This window comes from Puma concolor, chromosome E2 (genome assembly GCF_028749965.1).
Source record: "Puma concolor isolate L17-30 chromosome E2, mPumCon1.1.hap2, whole genome shotgun sequence".
In the NCBI taxonomy this organism is placed as follows: domain Eukaryota; kingdom Metazoa; phylum Chordata; class Mammalia; order Carnivora; family Felidae; genus Puma; species Puma concolor.
In genome coordinates, this window is record NC_141681.1 from 1,311,128 (window position 1) to 1,329,313 (window position 18,186).

At 51.6% G+C, this 18,186-nt stretch overlaps 1 protein-coding gene across 22 annotated transcripts in view; it reads left to right on the forward strand.

Annotated features, from left to right (window-relative positions):
* Positions 1-18,186, forward strand: part of ANKRD11 (ankyrin repeat domain 11) — a 181,286-nt gene that overhangs the window by 107,196 nt on the left and 55,904 nt on the right. The window contains exon 1 of one of the 22 annotated variants that reach the window (XM_086688612.1): positions 6,965-7,784. The exons of the other annotated variants lie outside the window; for them this stretch is intronic. The gene's annotated coding sequence lies outside the window, so the exon portion shown is untranslated. Of the gene's footprint in view, positions 1-6,964; positions 7,785-18,186 lie in introns of those variants that run through there. 22 annotated transcript variants of the gene reach the window in all.

The window sequence follows — 18,186 nt, forward strand, 5'->3', positions numbered from 1 at the left end:
CCCGTGTCCATGTGGGGGCTGTGCGGACTCCCAGGTTCTTCCTTTACGTTCAGTGCCGAGTTAGGGCAGAGTGGAGGAGGGGAGGTTAGAAACGTGCACAGCTCTGCTGGAAGTGCTGTACTCAGGAGTGTCCCGTGAGGTACCAGGGAAGGAGGCTTCCTGCACGATGGGATGAGCCGGGGGTCTTGTGTGGCTCATTATCTGGTCCACACGGTGCACGCGGGAGGGGTGTGTCCTGTGTGCGCCATGTGTGAGCGGTGAGCTGGTCTTGGTACAGAGATCGCACCTGAATTTGACAGAATGAGAAGGAAATTTGGGTTGATTTTCCTAAATTGTAGGCAGCGAACTGTAACTCTCTAAGTTGTTTCCTTTAGATACTTTAAAACTTTGCAAGACTAAATCCTAATCCTTGCCTGGCATTTAAGCATAGATAGCAAATTTGTGTGTGCTGTTCAGTCACAGGGTCCATTTAGAGAATGCTTCGGATTAGAGAGTGAACGAAAAAAATGCAATGAAAATCTGAGTATTTCTGACCAGGATTCTTTAGTTTGAGAGTACTGTGTGTTTTTCATAAACACCAGTAACAGCTTTGATTTGTGTTACGTTTACGTGTTGTTTGGGCTTTCCTGTTGTGCACTTCGTTTCGTAACTGGCCCTTTCAGGTTTGATTCTAAGGTGCAGGGCGACATTGCCCTTAGTGCTGCCTGGCTGAGCCTTCTGGTGGTGGCGCTTACTGGCCGACACCGTGTGGACGGAGTCACATTGTACTGTGACCACAGGACACCTCACGTGTCCATGTTTCCACGGTGCCCCCGTGGAGCGTGAACACGATGTAGAAAGCCCTGATTTCAGAGTCGCAGGAGGGCCTGTGGTCGCTGGGCCTGCACGGCCGGCTCACTGCCCCGAGGCTCTGGTGACGGCCCGGAGAAGTGCAGGTAGACGAGGCTCCCGTGGCTCCCTCCCAGCGCCTCATACAGCAGCTGTGGCGAGGCCTGCATCCCTGAGTGCCCCTGTTCCCTGCCACCCATGCAGGCTTCCCGGAAGAGGGCGAGTGGAGATGCTGCGGGGCTTCCGTCGGGAGATCTGATGTTGGGTGGCTGAGAGGACTCTCCAGCTGTGTCGGGAGTAGGGTTCCAGACCCTGTGGAAGAACAGCGAAGCCCCGAGGGGACAGCTGAGGATTGGGACAGGAGGTCTCTCCAGGGACGTTGCGGAGGCTAGTGTAGGACGGGCAGGGCCTGCCGCCACTGGAGCCCCTCACAGCTCTGGGGAGGCCCCTCGGATTGTGGCTCCCTTCACAGCTGAGAGCTTTTGAGCCAGGATGACCTGGGCGTTTTGCTCCTTAGGTCTTTCTTTCTTCTTTCTTTCTTTCTTTTTTTTTTTTTTTTTTTTTTTACATTTATTTATTTTTGAGAAACAGAGTGAGACAAAGCGTGAGTGGCGGGGGGGGGGGGGGGGCGGGCAGAGAGAGAAGGAGACACAGAATCTGAAGCAGGCTCCAGGCTCTGAGCCAGCGGTCAGCACAGAGCCTGATGCGGGGCTCGAACCCACAAACTGTGACATCGTGACCTGAGCCGAAGTTGGACGCCCAACCAGCTGAGCCACCCAGGCACCCCCCTCCTTAGGTCTTTCTTGTAGGCACTAATCGTTTTGCTCTTCTGTCCTGGTCGCCCCCTTACCCCACCCGTACGAACACGGAGCCGCGTGCAAGGATGAAGTTGTCAGATGTCAGTGGTGGGTATATTCTAGGCCCTGTGTGGTCGATTTCGTCTGGAGCGGTGTTGTCCCTAGCGTCCCATCTCCTGACTTTCTTGCTGTGCTTGCAGCATACTCAGAGGGGCACGTTGATCTTGAATAACCAGTACTGGTTATTGCACGTAACGAAAATAGATCTGTGGGCCTTGAATCTTTTAAATATTTTAGAATATAAGATATACAATCCTGCATAATATCATCACGTGTAACTTAAATACCATTCATTACAAATATGTTATCAAACGATTAAATGTATGCAGGCTGGGGCGCCCGGCTGGTTCAGTCGGTTGAGCGTCTGACTTGTTTGTGGCTTAGGTCATGATTTCACGGTTGGTGAGTTCGAGCCCCACATCAGGCTCTGTGCTGCCAGCACAGAGCCTGCTTGGGATTCTGTCTCTCTACCCGCCCCCCGCCCCCGGCTTGCTCTATGTCTCTCAAAGTAAGCAAACAAACTTAAAATATGTGATGCTAATTTTGGTATCTGTGACATTTGTTGTTTTTAGGTTTTGTAGCTCTTACATAGAGTCTGGTGAGTGCCGCTGTCTCTTCCCTTCTGTGTCACTTGGGCATCTCACGCTGCTTCTAGAGGAGGAAGGTGAAGATGCCACATAGGGAATCAGGTTCCAGCTGCAGGTGCGGAGTGTCTGGGAGTCAGATTCCAGCTGCAGGTTCCGTGTGGAGAAGGCAGAGAGGCAGGCGTGGAAGAATCTCAAGTGCCATTAATAACTGCTGTGGCCAGCAGCCAAGGCTCAGAGCATAGGATTAGCCAGAACAGCCGAGAAAGCCAGACCTCGGCAAAGAGGCAGGAGCTGAACGAGAGGCCCGTGGCTGCTGCCAGGCACAGCCCAGGGACTCTGCTGGGTCCGAGGAGTCACCCTCTCGCTGTGTGGTTGCAGCAGTTGGAGCGTATGGAAAGTGGCTTCCGTGGGGATCTGATTTGGTCTTCACGAAAAATAAAACCGGATTCTTGAGCTATCTGCATCGGGCATTGGTTTGTAGAGACACCCGTCATGTGTGGAGGACAAGGGGGGACGTCTGTGGTCTCGCTTTTGAGATTGTTTCCTGGAGCCATCCTTTAGATGAGGACATTGGCAGTGATTGGCTAAAGTCTCTGGAATGTTTTGAAGCAGAGGACAGCTTTGCTCAGTAAGTAACTGGTAACGTAGATGTGGCAGAAACGGGCTCCGGGCAAAGGACTGGGGCCTGATGGTGTCGATGCCCTTCTCCTTCGTGGGCCGACTGGTGATGGTCCAGCAGAGTGACATCACTTCCGCCTGTGGCTTCACTTGGGCCGAGTGGGCAGGGCTGAAGCCACCAGTCTCCTGTGTCATATTTGAACCCTCTGTCACAAGATGCAGTTGATGGCATCTGGGTCTTTACTGAACTAGGTGTCCTTTACTAACAGACATTAAAATGGCAATGAGTAACGTTGCAGAATCTTAAGCCAAAAAACAAAACACTAAAGCTGAAACTGAATCTTCTTTTAAAAATTTTATTTATTTTGAGAGAGAGCACAAGCAGAGGAGGGGCAGAGAGAGAGATTCCCAAGCAGGCCCCATGCTGTCAGTGCAGAGCCCGATGTGAGGTTTGAACCCAGAAACCTGAGATCATGACCTGAGCCGAGATGAAGAGTCAGATGCTCAACTGACTGAGACACCCAGACACCCCTGAAACTGAGTCTTGAAGTGAGATATGTGAGGGTTACTGGCACAAGGTGAATGATGTCCCGTGACTGTCGCGTGGCCCTCTGCTGTCTGCCACAAGGGCCGTCCCGGCCCAGGACAGCACGCTGGTGGCTGTGGAACCCTCTCTGTGGTTGGCTGCAGGAGGCGCCCTGGGTCAGGGCCGTCGAAGCCGTGGTGAAGGTGACGGAAGACATGGCCCTCTGCCAGTGGCCTACTCTCCATTTCACCTTCTCTGGCTTGGGAGTATATGTAATCTCCAAGACACGAGTTTTCTTTCCGGATGCCAGGATGCGTGCTGGACGAGTGTGCATTGTTTACAGAGCCAGCTCAGAGTCACTGGGGCTGGCCTCCCAGCAAGGAAACCTCTGGAACCGCCTGGCTCCTTCCTTTGGAGAATATATGTGTAGATTTCCTGTTGGCCAGATGGCAAAATCTTAGCTCAAAAGTTTGGGTTTTGTGTGTGTTCTTTATTTTTCTGAACCCACTTTGAACAGAACCTGTGAGTAAGGCCCGTGTAACCATGAAGGGGGAAGGCCGTGCAGGGGTCGTTCCCATGTGTGATGAGTAACCTGCTGTGCACATTGGGTTCCGGTAGCAAAGACATCATCTGCGTTGCTCTTGGCCCTGCTGCTGAGCTGTGCGCACTCACACACGTAGACACTCGGTCCTGCTAGGGGTGTGCACCTGCCGTGGGCTGCACGGGGCAGGGCTCGCCTAGCGGCTCCCTGTCTGCACTGCTCATGAAGGTCAGGGCCGTAAGGGCGCACGCTGCAGCCCTGGCCTTGGAAATGGCCACACCTTTGACCATAACGTTGTGTTAAAAGTTGCATCTGCGGTCTCAGTTTCTCCATTGTCTGTCTTTTTTTTTTTTAAACATTTACTGAGTTTTTGAGAGTGAGAGAGACAGAGCACAAGCAGGGGAGGAGCAGAGACAGGGAGACACAGATCTGAAGCAGGCTCCAGGCTCTTGAGCTGTCAGCACAGAGCCCGACACGGGGCTTGAACTCGTGGACCTTGAGATCATGACCTGAGCTGAAGTCAGACTCTTAACCGACTGAGCCATGACCCAGGCGCCCCTCGTTTCTCCATTGTTAAAACCAGTGAGGGAGCCAGTCTCTCTGGGTCCTCAGGCTGTACATGTGGATGCTGCTGGTGGTGCTTGGGGACGTAGAACCTGCAGTGTGTGGCCTGGAGGAGTCCCGGGAGGCCCCGTGATAGTGAGAAGTGGTTTCATTAAAGGAAAAGGTCGTGCTCACAGAACGGTTTTTAAGGACAGCTTTCAGAAAGTGAGTGCAGTGATGGCACCTGGTTTGTGTTTTGAAGGACTTCATACTTTCATCCCTTTGATCCTAGCGTTGTTTACAAGAAAGGCCAAGAGAAAGGAAAGGTGTTCCCTGAACGGAGCAGCCCGCGCTCCGGCCGCCTGGAGAGGTGGGTGTCCTGGCAGCAGGCCTGCAGGAGTGGAGGGTGGCAGTGCCTCTCCCAGGTCCCTCCCCCACCCCCCGCCTTGAACTCTGCTTGGCTTGCATGCTCCATGTTCTGTCCTCTGACCTGCTCACCTGCGGCCCCTGGTCCAGAAGCTCCCCTCCTAAACCCCCACATCCAGGCGGAAACCACTCTGCTCCTGAGCATTGCTTTGGGCACTCCAGGGAAGGGTGGTCCGGGAGGGGCTGAGCACAGCGGCCCGCCGTTGCTCCTCTCCAGCAGCAAGGTCCCCTGGTTTACTGTGTGACGGGCACAGCCCCCTCTTGGCTTGCTGGGAGCCTGGGGCCCCAGGGCCGCGGTGTGGGCGCTTCTCCTGCTCTGATAGGGCCGAGGGGAGGCCAGGCCAGGAGGGGGTTATCCTGTCGGGGGAAGGAGGCCCGGTCGGGATGGGCTGTGATGGCCTCAATCATGAATGGCCTGTTGTCACCCCATCTCTGTCTTGTCTGTATGGATCTGATTCCTCTAGGGGCCTCTTAGAAGTGGAATCACACAGGGGCGCCTGGGGGGTTCAGTCGGTTGAGTGTCTGACTCTTGATTTTGGCTCAGGTCATGATCTCATGGTTTGGTGAATTCGAGCCCCATGTCAGGTTCCACGCTCACAGCACAGAGTCTGCTTGAAATTCTCTCTGCCTCCCCTGCTTGTGAGCACATGCACACACGCGCACTCTCTCAAAAATAAATACTAAAAAAAGAAGTGGAATCACGCAGTATTTGTTTTTATCTGGCTCATGCCACTGAGCATGATGTCCGTAAGTTTCATCCTTGTTAAAGCAGGTGTCAGGATATCCTTTCCTTTGCAGGCTGAATAACACCCCATTGTGTGTAAACACAGCATCTTTATCCATTCATCTGTGGATGGATGGTTGGGTTGCTTCCATGTCTTGGCTGTCGTGAGTAACGCTGATGTGACTGTGCGTGTGCAGACATCTCTTTGAGACCCTGCGTTCATTTCTTTGGGGTGTGTTCCCAGAAGGGGGATTGCGGGACCTACTGGCATAGTTTCATACTCACTTTGTTGAGGATCCGCCGTGATGTTTCGGTGGCAGCTGCACCACTTTACATTCCTGTCGGCCCTGCACGGGACTCGTGTCTGTCCTCACCCTGCCTGGCCTGCTGCTCGGTGCCCCCCGAGATGCCAGCCAGTCAGGACACGTGGTCATCGGTTTCTCTCTCTTCCTTCATAGCACGGTGCTGCCCTCACCAGCAGGGCTGTTGGTCGGAGAGGAGTCCTCGGTAGACAAAGACTGTCCATCCCGGCACCCGCCCTGCCCTTCGGAGGCGCGTGCACGTAGGCTCATTGCAGCACCACTCCCGTCACCTTCCGCCCACCACCCGCCCCCGTCGTTATTCCCACATCCTCATCCTCACTCCCATCTCTGCCCTTGGGTTATCTTGCAGTATGTTTCTAGAATAAAAGGTGTCAAACGTGGATGTTGGACTGTCAGCAGTGGAATCTGTCGTCCTGAGGGAGCAGCCCGCTGATCCCCATGACAGTTGGGGTTGGCCAGGAGCTGACCCCACCAGCCCCGAGTCTCCTGGGGGAGGAGCTCCATCCTTTCAGGGGGTCCATAGAATTGGACTAGAACCTTCTGAAAGAGCTGCTGGCGGAGCCAGTAGTGTGTGCATCCGGCCGCATGGCACGGCCAGCTGCTGTCCAGCGTCCCTCATTTAGTGATGACAGAGAAAGACACCTGTCACAAAGGGAACTTTCCCCTTTACTCCCTTGACAAAAGATGTCTCCTTTGGACTGTCGAGAATCAGTAATAAATAACTTTTTTTAAATTTTTTTTTTTTTTCAACGTTTATTTATTTTTGGGACAGAGAGAGACAGAGCATGAACGGGGGAGGGGCAGAGAGAGGGAGACACAGAATCGGAAACAGGCTCCAGGCTCTGAGCCATCAGCCCAGAGCCTGACGCGGGGCTTGAACTCATGGACCGCGAGATCGTGACCTGGCTGAAGTCGGACGCTTAACCGACTGTGCCACCCAGGCGCCCCAAAACTTCTGTTTTTAAAACATCTTGTTACGTATAACACTTGTGATTAGTGGGTCTGGTTCTGAGTTTATTGTCGTAGCTGGAAAAGAAAGCTTTCAGAAGCAGCACACAGAGCTTGTACTGAGGCGAAGCTCATCACGGGTGATAATTTGACATTTTTTCACAGAATTCTTGTTAACCCTGATTGGATCTTTTAAGCAAAACAGCCTGGCTGATGAGAAGGTAGTCTGGGATGATGGCTCCCGTGTCTTCGGCCCTTACAGGGACATCTGGGGGCCAGGGGGTGGTGGCACAGGGACAAGGGTCCCCTGCCCCTTCCCCTCCTGAGACCCGCGACTGTCTGTGTGGGAAGACTTGGCAACATCTCGACCTTTTCCGATGTTTTTTTGGGTAAAAACACCTGTTGTTCCAGTAGTTCCTTAGATCCTCACGCGTGTCCGGCACGTCACCATGAGCCCCTCCTTGGGCTTGGAGGGTCTGCCCCTGCCCCCCTCCGCCTCTGGGGACTCTTTCTTTTGCTGGGGGGGGGGGGGGGACTCTTTTTCAGCACAGGACGTTGCAGAGCAGCACGGCATCCTCCGCACACTTTGATGATCCAGCGTCCACAGGGAACCGCGTCTGGTGGCCGCAGCCTCGCCAGGGCCCATCTGGGAGGAGCAGGGGACCGCTCGGCACCCCTTGACATCTCCTGGCCTCGTGAGGGTCCCCACGTTTTGCCTGCCGTGGGGTTGCCGGTGCAGGTGACTGGCCAGCTTCACATGGCGCTGCTCCCTGAGATTGTACTTGGGGAGAATATTGATGGTCTCGGAGCATCCTTTCTCAAATCGAGAGTGAGGAGGAAGAGGAGGCTTTTCGAGTTGCAGGGTGAGACACTGTGCTTCAACAAGGACCGTTTTCTTCTTTCTTTTTTTTTTTTTTTTTTTTTTTTAATTTTTTTTTTTCAACATTTATTTATTTGTGGGACAGAGAGAAACAGAGCATGAACGGGGGAGGGGCAGAGAGAGAGGGAGACACAGAATCGGAAACAGGCTCCAGGCTCCGAGCCATCAGCCCAGAGCCCGACGCGGGGCTCGAACTCACGGACCGCGAGATCGTGACCTGGCTGAAGTCGGACGCTTAACCGACTGCGCCACCCAGGCGCCCCTCTTCTTTCTTTTTAAAAATTTTTTAAGTTTATTTTTGAGAGAGGGAGGGAGGGGGAGGGGCGGGCAGGGGTGGGGGGACAGACGATCTCAAGCAGGCTTTGCGCTGTCGGCAGAGAGCCTGACACGGGGCTCCAGCTCCCAAACGGTGAGATCACGACCTGAGCCGAAGGTAGACGCTTAACCAGCTGAGCTCCCCAGGTGCCCCGAGGACATTTGTTTTCCTAATGCAGCGTTTCTCACATGTAGGACCGCTTTGTGAAGACTTGTGCCTCGGAAGGAGCCACAGTGCTTCCAACACCCTCCGCCCTGCCCCGTGCACTAAAGTGACGCTGCTGGCCGAGCGGACGGCCGGGGCCCTGGCAGGGGTGCCGCTGGGCCGGCGCGGGGCTTCCCCGCCCCAGCTCTGCGCCACACGGCCTGCTGCCCCAGGCGCGGGTAGTCCCTGCCTCCCCCTCAGTGGCTGGTCTCATGTTTGGTGTCTCCGTGCTGAGGGCTGTAGTGTCACGTCTGGGGGTCTGTTTCTTGGAAATGTGACATTATATAAATACGCGACTGGGTCCATCCATTTGCCTGGACAGTGTTCATTTGTGATGACTTTTCCTGACAGCCTTTGCCTTGTGTTACAATTTTACATCCATGTTAGGATGAACAAAATAGACCCTGTACAGTTAATATTTAGATCTTTAAAATGTATACCCCTTTCATGAAATATGTGACTTTAAAAACAGTATCGGTGTAATGGTCCCTTTGCCGAAACGTGCCACTGCGCGGAAGAGACGGTGGCAGAGGTGGTGCTGGAGGCGCCGTGGTCGTGAGGACAGCGCCACGTGCAGGCTGGCGACACACGTTCCCAGGAGCAGGTGGAAGCCACGTTGACCAGGGCCCCAGGACGCTTTTCTGCCGAAGCCTGGGCGCGACTGGGCGAGAGGCGGCCACGGGCCTCCCGAGGACGTGGGGGCTGCACAGGAGGGAGGTGCGGCTGCTCCTGGAGTGGCGTTTGCCAAGCGGCCTGACAGTGCAGAAGCTTCCTTGACATGCCCCCTCTGTGCCCAGGAGGTGTCCCACTGACCACAGAATGAGCACGTTTCTCTGGGGCCACGCCGAGGTGTGCTGCCTGCCGGGAAGAGGTGGAAAAGACCTTTGCTGGGTCTGGACACCTGGCTTTGACCCTGGCTTGGGTGTGGCACGTGCCGGCCCCCCCCCCCCCCCCCGCCATCGTGACGCCCGGTCCTTCCAACCACAGTCCAGGCTGTTGGAAGCAGGTGTCAGCCTTGTTGAAATCCCCCCTGCATACTGCACAGTAGCCCCGTTGAGGGTCTTCCGTGGGTTCGCAGATAACACCACACCCCACTCACACTCCGCTTCACGGTGCTTTCGTCCCCTCGGAAAGAAACCCGTGGCCTGTGGCCAGCACTGCTCACCCCCTCCCCACCCTGAGCAGGCCACCCACCTACTTTCTGTCCCTATGGCTTTGCCTTTTCTGGACATTTCCTGTCATGGAATCCCATACCGTGTGGTGCTCAGGGGCACGTGTACCTATGGACACATAACAAGAATAAGGATGTCCATGGAGTATTGTTTATAATGGCAAAAACAGAGAACCCAGATGTCCAGGGTTCAACTTAGAGACACATTCAAGAGAGTCTATCAGACGCTTCATTAGAAAGTCGGGCGTGACCCTGTGTGAGCGGGGACCACGTCTGCCTACAAACGAGGATCAGCTGTTTAACTTGGTCGTGAGCAGGTGGCCCCTTCCCAGCTCTGCGCTGGTCAGCCAGCCTCCGGCCCAGCTGACGTGGCCACGGGAACCGCGCTGACAAATCCTTCTAGAGAAGCCGGGCGCACGTCCTGTTGGCCGTCCGTGCGCCCGGCACGCACCGGAGTTGCCCTTTGCCTGCTCCTGCCGCAGCCGCTGCCCCACAGGGCACGAGTACCTCCCTTCCCGACTCCTCTCCCCCAGACTTGCTTTTGGAGGGGTGAGTGTGAGGTGCCCCCTTCTTTCCAAAAAAAAACCCCAATCCCCCTTTTACCACCAGCTGCCCCCCCATTTCTTTGCTCCCCTTATGGCAGAAGTCCTCTTAAAGAGACGGTCCTCCTTGTCGCTCTTACCTCCTCAGCCCCTCTTTCTGGGAGCTTTATGGAGACATAACTTAAGTGTTACGAAATGCAACGGTTTCATACGCAAAGTGTAGAGCGTGGTAGGTTTTAACACCAGTGAGTCCTGTTCCCACCACCACAGCCGTGACATAAAACTTCTCCATCGCCCTGGAAAGTGCCTGTTTGTAGCCAACACCTTCCTGGGTCCGTGGACCCAGGGCACCACTGCTGGACCTTGTCGTTGTAGGCTTTCTTTTTCTACAATATAATATGAATGGTTTCTTTCACTTAGCACACTCTGCCGTTGGATGCATATGTCACACGTTTGTCTAATCAGTAGTTGATAGACATTTGCACCGTTTCCAATTTTTAGCTATTACAAAAAAGCTGCTATGAATAATTACATACAAAGCACTGTACGTGGCTCTACGCTTTACTTTCTCTCTGGCAAATACTTGGGACTGGGATTTCTGGATCACATGGCAGGGAAACGTTTAGTTTTTTAGGAACCTGCCAAACTGTTTCAAAGTGACTGTACACGAAATACCTTGATCCCACCGAGGGTGAATGAGAGTCCATTGGCTGTGTTTCCTCACTGTCCCTGGTGTGGTTAGTCTCTGTAATCTGGCCGTTCTAAGTGGATTTCTAGTGGTGTCCCTTGTGGACTTCTTTCCCTTCCCTAATGACAAATGTTGCAGGTTATTTTTTGGTTTTGCGGGGCGGGGTGGGGGGGATCATCTGTATATCTTGTTTGGTGAAGTATCCATGCATATTTATTTATTTTTGTCTATTTAATAAAATGTTACTGAGCGTTCTTTATGTATTTCAGACACAAGTGCATCACCAGATTTTTCTTGTGCAAATACTTTCTCCCAGTTTGTGGCTTGACTTTTCATTTAATTCAGTGTCTTTGAAGGGCACAAGTTTTTAGTGAAGTCCGACAGGTGTTTTTTCTTAGCTGCTTTCCACTTTTTGTCTGACCTAACGTCACAAAAATTTTCTATTACATTTTCTAGAAGTTATGTAGTTCTGGTTCTTGGATTCAGTTTTCTAATCCGTTTTGAGATCATTTTCGTGTGAGGCAAGGTTAAAGCCTCCTCGCCCTGCTGCTTCTGCGTGGGGGCATCCAAGTTATTCCAGCTCCACCTGCTGACGAGATTATGGTTTCCCCGTTTCCCGCTCAGTTGCTTTACTTTTCTTGAGAAGAGTGTGTATGTATGTGAGAGTCTGTTTCTGGACTCTGTTCTCTTCCATCGGTCTGCGTGTCAGTGTCACGCTGTCTTGATTACTGTAGCCTCATAGGAAGTCTGGAACCGTAGGGTCCGGCTTCCCATGTGGGCCTTCATTTGCATGGTATACTTCAGAATCTGCTCGTCATGTACTACGAAAAGGAGATGGGAATTTGATTGAGATGGTGTTGAATCTGTAAATTAATTTGGAGAGAACTGGCACGTTAGCAGGGAATCTTATGTGTATTGAGGGAGGTCTTGCACACATCCCATCCCTACGTAATTCATTTCGGGGGTGCCGTTGTGACCGTATTTTTTTTAATTACAGTGTTATACTACTTTCATGTATACAGTATAGTGATTCAGCAGTTTGGCACATTACTCAGTGTATTGTGTTTTTTTCCTTTGAAGTTTATTTATTTTGAGAGAGAGCGCACACGTGAACAAGCGTGAGTAGGGGAGGGGCAGAGAGAGAGAATCCCAAGCAGGCCCCTGGCTCAGCGCAGAGCCCAACATGAGGCTCAGTCCCACAACTGTGAGATCATGACCTGAGCCAAAATCAAGCGTCGGATGCTCAACCGACTGAGCCAGCGCCTGAATGTATTGTTTTTTCAATTTCGGTGTCCTCTTGTTTGTTGGTGATGCATAGAGATACAATTGATATTTCAATTTTTTTTAAAAACATTTATTCATTTTTGAGAGACAGAGAGCATGAGCAGGGGAGGAGCAGAGAGAGAGGGAGACACAGAATCCCAGGCAGGCTTCAGGCTCTGAGCTGTCAGCACAGAGCCAGGTTCGGGGCTTGAACTCACAAACCACGAGATCCTGACCCGAGCCAAAGTCGGACGCTTAACTGACTGAGCCACCCAGGTGTCCTGAAATACAATTCATATTTTAAAATAGGGACACATCTTGGAACTTTGCCAAATGTTACTTCTTGTAGTTTTTTAAAAAATAGATTTTGTAGAATGCTCTACATAGATGTTTGTGCCAATGTGAGTAAAGACACATTTCCTTTTCCCATTCTGTGTACCCGTTTCTTTCTTGTCTTACTGCACCGTCCGGGTCCTGCATGCTGGACAGAAGTGTTGAGAGTGGGCTTTCTTGCCTTGTTCAGTCTGAGAGGGAAGGCTTCATCTTTCGCTGTGAAGTCCTCACCTCCTGAGTTTCAGTAGATTGCCTTTATTAGGTTGACGAAGTCTTTCTGTCTTAGTGTGCTCACTTTTTCACATGAATGGGAGTGGAATGTCTTCTGCTTATTTCATCTATCAAAATGATAGTTTTTAAAAAAGCAATAGAGAAAAATTAATGAACTCCAAAGTTGGTTCTTTGAAAAGATAAATAAAACTGATCGACATTTAGCCAAACAAATCAGGGGAAAAAAAGACAAATTTTTCAGGCGCAGGTATGAGAGAGGGACTATCACGATGATCCTATAGCCATTAAAGGGATAAAGGAATTTTATTAACTTTATGTCAATAAATTTGACAATTTAGATGAAATGAATGAATTCCTTACAAGACACAAATTACCTAAGCTCACTCAAGAAGAAATAGATCACCTGAGTAGCCCTGTATCTATTAAAGAAATTGAATATTTAATTGTAGTTCTTGACACGTAGAAACCTCTAGTCCCACCTGGCCTCACTGTTGATTTATACCATCCATTAAAGAAGGAAAGGGATGCCAGTTATACTCAGGTCCTCCACAGCACGGGAGGGTGTGCACAGAGAGAGAGGACGGGACAAGAAGGTGTAGGCCCACGTCCACACAAATGTGGCTGTAAAAGTCCTTACTTTGTAGCAAATTTAGCAACACAAAAGGGTAGTCCTACTTCATGACAAGTGGATTTATCTCAGAATTCAAATTTGGTTTAACATTCAAAAACCAATGTAATATACCATATTGACATAATAAAAGAGAAAAACCATGAGATTGTCTCTAAAGATTGCCCCGCCCCGCAAAAAAAAAAAAAAAAAAAAAAGCATTTGACAAAATCTCATGCCCATTTATGATAAAACTCTGCAAACGCAAGGGCACTTCCTCAGTCTGGCAGCAGACCTTTTAGGAGACACCTGCAGCTGACTGGCCTCATGCTTGCAGGCGAATCACTGAATACTCTTTTCCTAATAGCAGTGATAAGGCGGGCTTGTTCATGGTCACCTGTTTCCTCTTTTTAAAAATAACCTTTATTGTTGAAGCAGTACTCCACGTTTTGGAAAATTAGGAAACACGGCCAAAGGTAAAACCTAAAACATGACATTTTCACTGCCCAGAAACCTTTCTCTGCGGTGTTTCCTTGCATGTATGTGTACATGTGTGTGGTGGGTCACCTGGGGTAGGCGGCTGTGCTGTTCCTCAGACTCTGGCTTAGGTGTCCCCGTGAAGGGATCTGCCCGTGTGTTTACAGACCACGGTCAGCCCAGGGAGTGTGAGCGGCTGGATTCCACCTGCCGAGAGACCTTGAGACGAGCCGTGCCCCACCTGCCCTCAGAGCCCTGGAACCCGATTCCTGCAGTAAATCTTAGTACATGTTGCCTATTTAGCGTATGTGTGTCTATGGATCCTCATTCACTTGAATGTATGATGTGTATTTATTAGTTTTATAAAACCCTGTCACTTTCCTATCCCCTCTGATATTCCGGTGTGGAGAGGCGTTCTGTGGGTCCATTGTTTAGCCCCAGCCAGGGTCTGGCCCGAGTGTGGCCCACGGTCACCTCCGGTAGGCCAGCCACTTCTTTTCACCCTCTGCTTTCCCTCCCGCTGACCAGAAAGTCCTTCCTTTCTGACTTGCCTCATTACTGTCCTATTCCACCATTTAGCTTGTCCTGTCTACTTCAGCTCGGCTATTTTATGGATCATTAAAATAAAAATCTGTCTTTACTTTGTTCGGTCTCTATTATGTGTTTTATTTTGTGTTCCTCATCATATTTTCCTTTTATGTTTTTGGATATATTCTGATTTTTGTTTTATATTTATTTATTTTGAGGGGGGGGGAGAGCACAAGCGGGGTGGGGGTGAAGCAGAGAGAGAGAGGGAGAAAGAGAATCCCAGGCAGGCTCTGTGTGCTGTCAGCTCAGAGCCCGACGTGGGGCTCAAACTTCCAAACTGAGATCATGACCCGAGTCGAAGCTGGACGCTTAACCAACTGAGCCATCCAGGTGCCCCCCCCCTGCCCATTGTGATATAAAAAGAATTTTTTTTTAACGTTTATTTATTTTTTTGAGAGAGAAAGAGAGAGCAAGTGTGAGCAGGGGAGGGGCAGAGAGGAGGAGACACAGAATCCGAAGCAGGCTCCACGCTCCGAGCTGTCAGCACAGAGCCCGACGTGGGGCTTGAACTCGTGAACTGCGAGATCGTGACCTGAGCCAAAGTTGGACGTTCAACTAACTGAGCCACCCAGGCGCCCCTATTCTGATTTTTAAAACCTCTTTGGGGATGCCTTCTGGAAATAAGTATATTTTCCTCTGAGAGCTACTTTACCTGGATTTCCAAATTTACTGTGTAGCGTTACGTCGTTCCTTGTTTTGAAGATTTTTAATCACCACTCCTCTGAGTTTGTCCTTGGTCCTTGTCCTTAGAAGCACATTTCTTAATTCTCAGAGTTAAGGTCTTTCCTGGTCCTGCCTTCCCGTGTCTTAAGTTGCACCGAGGGGCAAGAAGTGATCCTTTCAGAGGGTTTCGATGTGCTCTGTAGGTCTGCGCCTGGTCAGTGCTCATGACCGTCTGTTGTGTCCTTGACGGGAGTTGGCGGAACGTGTCGTGTGTGCTCACTGCTGTGTACGAATCTTGTGTACTCTGACTTTTGGTGGGGGGTCGTCTCCTGTCCTCTGGTAGTGCCAGCTCCATTTTCCCTGTCAGCTCCTGCTCTTTCCGGGGAGGCTTTTCACGTGAGCACAGGTTTGGAACCCTCTCCTTGTGAAAGGGGCCTCTGGCCGTGTTTCCGTGACTTTGCCTCCTGGGCTGTGCGTTGGCCCCAAGCCTGTGCCCATGCTAAGGCAGCAGCCTCTGCCCTGCTCAGTATTTGCGTGGTTCATCTCTTCTCTCCTCTTGGAATCTTTCCAGATTTTTGTGTTAGATTTCCTTCGCTGATTCTCAGCTTTCCTGTTCCCATCTGATGGACTTTGTCTCCTAACTGGATTTCTTCGCCGTCTTACTTTCAGACTCCGTGAACATGTGTCATACTGTACTGGGCTTTCTGTTTGTTTTCACTTGTGTTTCTCTCTCTCTCTCTCTCTCTCTCTCTCTCTCTCTCTTTTTTGTTTTTTTGTCTTTGGAGTTTTTTCCTATTCATTTTTTCCTCCTCCACAAATGTGGCCATTATACACCTTCATTTCGTGGTCACCTTGACAGGGTTCTATGCCCTGGTGCTGACACCTGTGTTCGCTTCAAGTAGCTTGTCAGTGTGTGTGGTCACCTGGCAGGCTGCCCGGGGCCAGGCTTCACGTTCCTGGTCACTCTAGCTTGGATTATGGTGTGTGTGTGTGGTTTTTCCTCTGACTTTCACTTGTTCTCACTGTCTCTTTTCAGTGGTATTTTCCACGAGAAGTCTTATAGCAAAACCAGAGAAAATGCAATTTGGTGTTTACTTCAAGGTGAAGACAAAAACTCTCAAGTTGTTCAACTTCCTACCTCGTCCATCGTTGTCTTTTCATTTGTTACTGATGAGGGATGCTGCTCCCAAAGTCATCTTTCCTGTCCTCATTTTTAACCCTGACACTTGGGAACTCTGCCTGTGTGGCGGCCCCTGCCAGCTTCCCCAGGCGAGCAGGCTGGCCTGGCCCTGCTTGTCCTTAGGTCTCGTTGAGCCTCCGTAGGCCCGTTTGCCGAGAAACACCCAGGGTTTTCTTCAGGACCGAGGCAGCTTGTACACAGTGGAAGGTGAGACTCCTTGATTCATGGGTAATTGTGAAAGACGGAATGATTTTTTTTTTTTTCCCCAAGGGGATGAGATCTGTCCGTCTTTCCCTGGGAGCTCGTTCACCCCCAGCCGGCCTGTGGCCCCGAGAGAGGGTCCCCAGTCGGGGGTCCTGCCTGCCGGGCACTCCCCGTGACAGTGTGTCTCAGATCGCCTCAGCTCCTGTCTTGTTTGTAAAGTGGAAATAATGCCATCTGTTCAACTGAAACTACTCAGGGGCTCTAAATAAAATAACGTTTGAAAGTAAAGTGCTGTGCAGATGTAATTTGAAATGGATCGTTAAATCCCAGACACGGATTGAAGGGGGGCACCGTCACCCGGTACAGCTTCCAGGGTGGGGAGCACTCAACCGTGCTCCCCAGCCTTCCGGCGGACAGGCAAGGAGGCTGAGACAGGCGGCCTCGAGCCACCAAGCGGTGGATGGTGTGGCTCCTGCGCTCTCCCCGGCCGGCAGCATCCAGGGCCTCCGTTCCCTCCATGCCGCCAGCTCGCCCCGGTCTTTGGAACACGGAACGCAGCCTCCTGTTGCCAGCAGCCAGCAGAGGAGCACGAAGCACGTTGGACAGGGAACCCGGCAGAGAGGCCGAGGAGGAGTGGGGAGACGCTTCGCAGCACGGGGCTCCTTTCCCAGAGCTCGAGGAGCTCTCCAAGGGGCAGAACAGCGAGTCTTCGGGAGCGAGATTCTCTGTCCGTTTTCCCTGGGAGGGGACCACATAGACCCCTGCAGTACTCTTCCTCGGGCCGCAGCTGGCCGGCTTCTTTGCGTTTTCTCACGGGTGTCCCTCCACTGCCAGGGTCTCCCCCACTCCCCTCCTCCCCCCAGCCTACACACAAGGGCACGGTCACCTAGAAAGACAAATCTGAGTTGTTTTTACTTTGAAAGCATTTGCCACAAATGCATTTGAATAGCTGGGCCTGTAAAACAGTGTTGGAGTTCATGGGTGTTGGTTTCTGTCCGCTTAGGAACTTGGATGTTGCTTCAGCAAAATGCACTTAGCTGCCCACGAACATGAGTGCTCAGTCTCACACGGTGTCTGCGTCCTGAGGTCAGCGTCCTAGAGCACACCCGTGGCGCCTTTCTCAGGACACGTGATGCAGGCCCTCCCTGCCTTCACCTCCTTCCTTTCTTCCACCCCTTTGCCGCGTGGGGGTCAGTACCTGTGCAGAAAGACGTGGACTTGTCTTCAGTCCTCAGTGGACAGAAGAGGGATTATTCTCAGGACACTTTCACATCTCCGTTTGATCACGCAGTTGCGTTTCCGTGGGATATTGAGAGTTGAGCTTCGGCGGCGGCTGTACGGAGAAGCGTATCTGTACGGCCCACAGCAGGGTTCGCGGCGTGAAATACCAGGTTTGTTTTTTTCTCTTAAAGATGTCAGTCCGTGCATGTGGATTTATTCGCCTCCTTTTCTGTCTGCTGCTTGAAGAATATGGTAGGAAGGGAAAAAGGAGAAAGCAGATCATTCCCCAGCACATCAGAAGCTGGAGGCAGACGGACGGAGACGGTGGAAATTTATGATCGGAACCAAGGTGGCTTGAAACCAAGCCAGTTTCTCCCGCGTCTAGCCCCGCCTCACTCTTGGCGTGTCACTCCCGCCGGGCCGTGTTCAGGCCTGGTCCCGGGCACACCTGTTTATGCCGCGGTTTATCCTAGACCAAATGGTTGAGTTCCACAGTCTTCAGATCTCCGGGGAGTACTTACTAAGTTTTCTTCCCGTAAGATGAAACGGACTGTGTTTTCCAAAGATGGAAATGGGTTCAGAGGCCCATACCTTGGACTTTACCAGGAAACTCTCCCTGATTTCCCGAGGCTGGAGGCCTGCCGCACCTTTCTCCTGTTTTGTTGTGACTTCCTGCTTTGTCACAAGAACCTCGGAA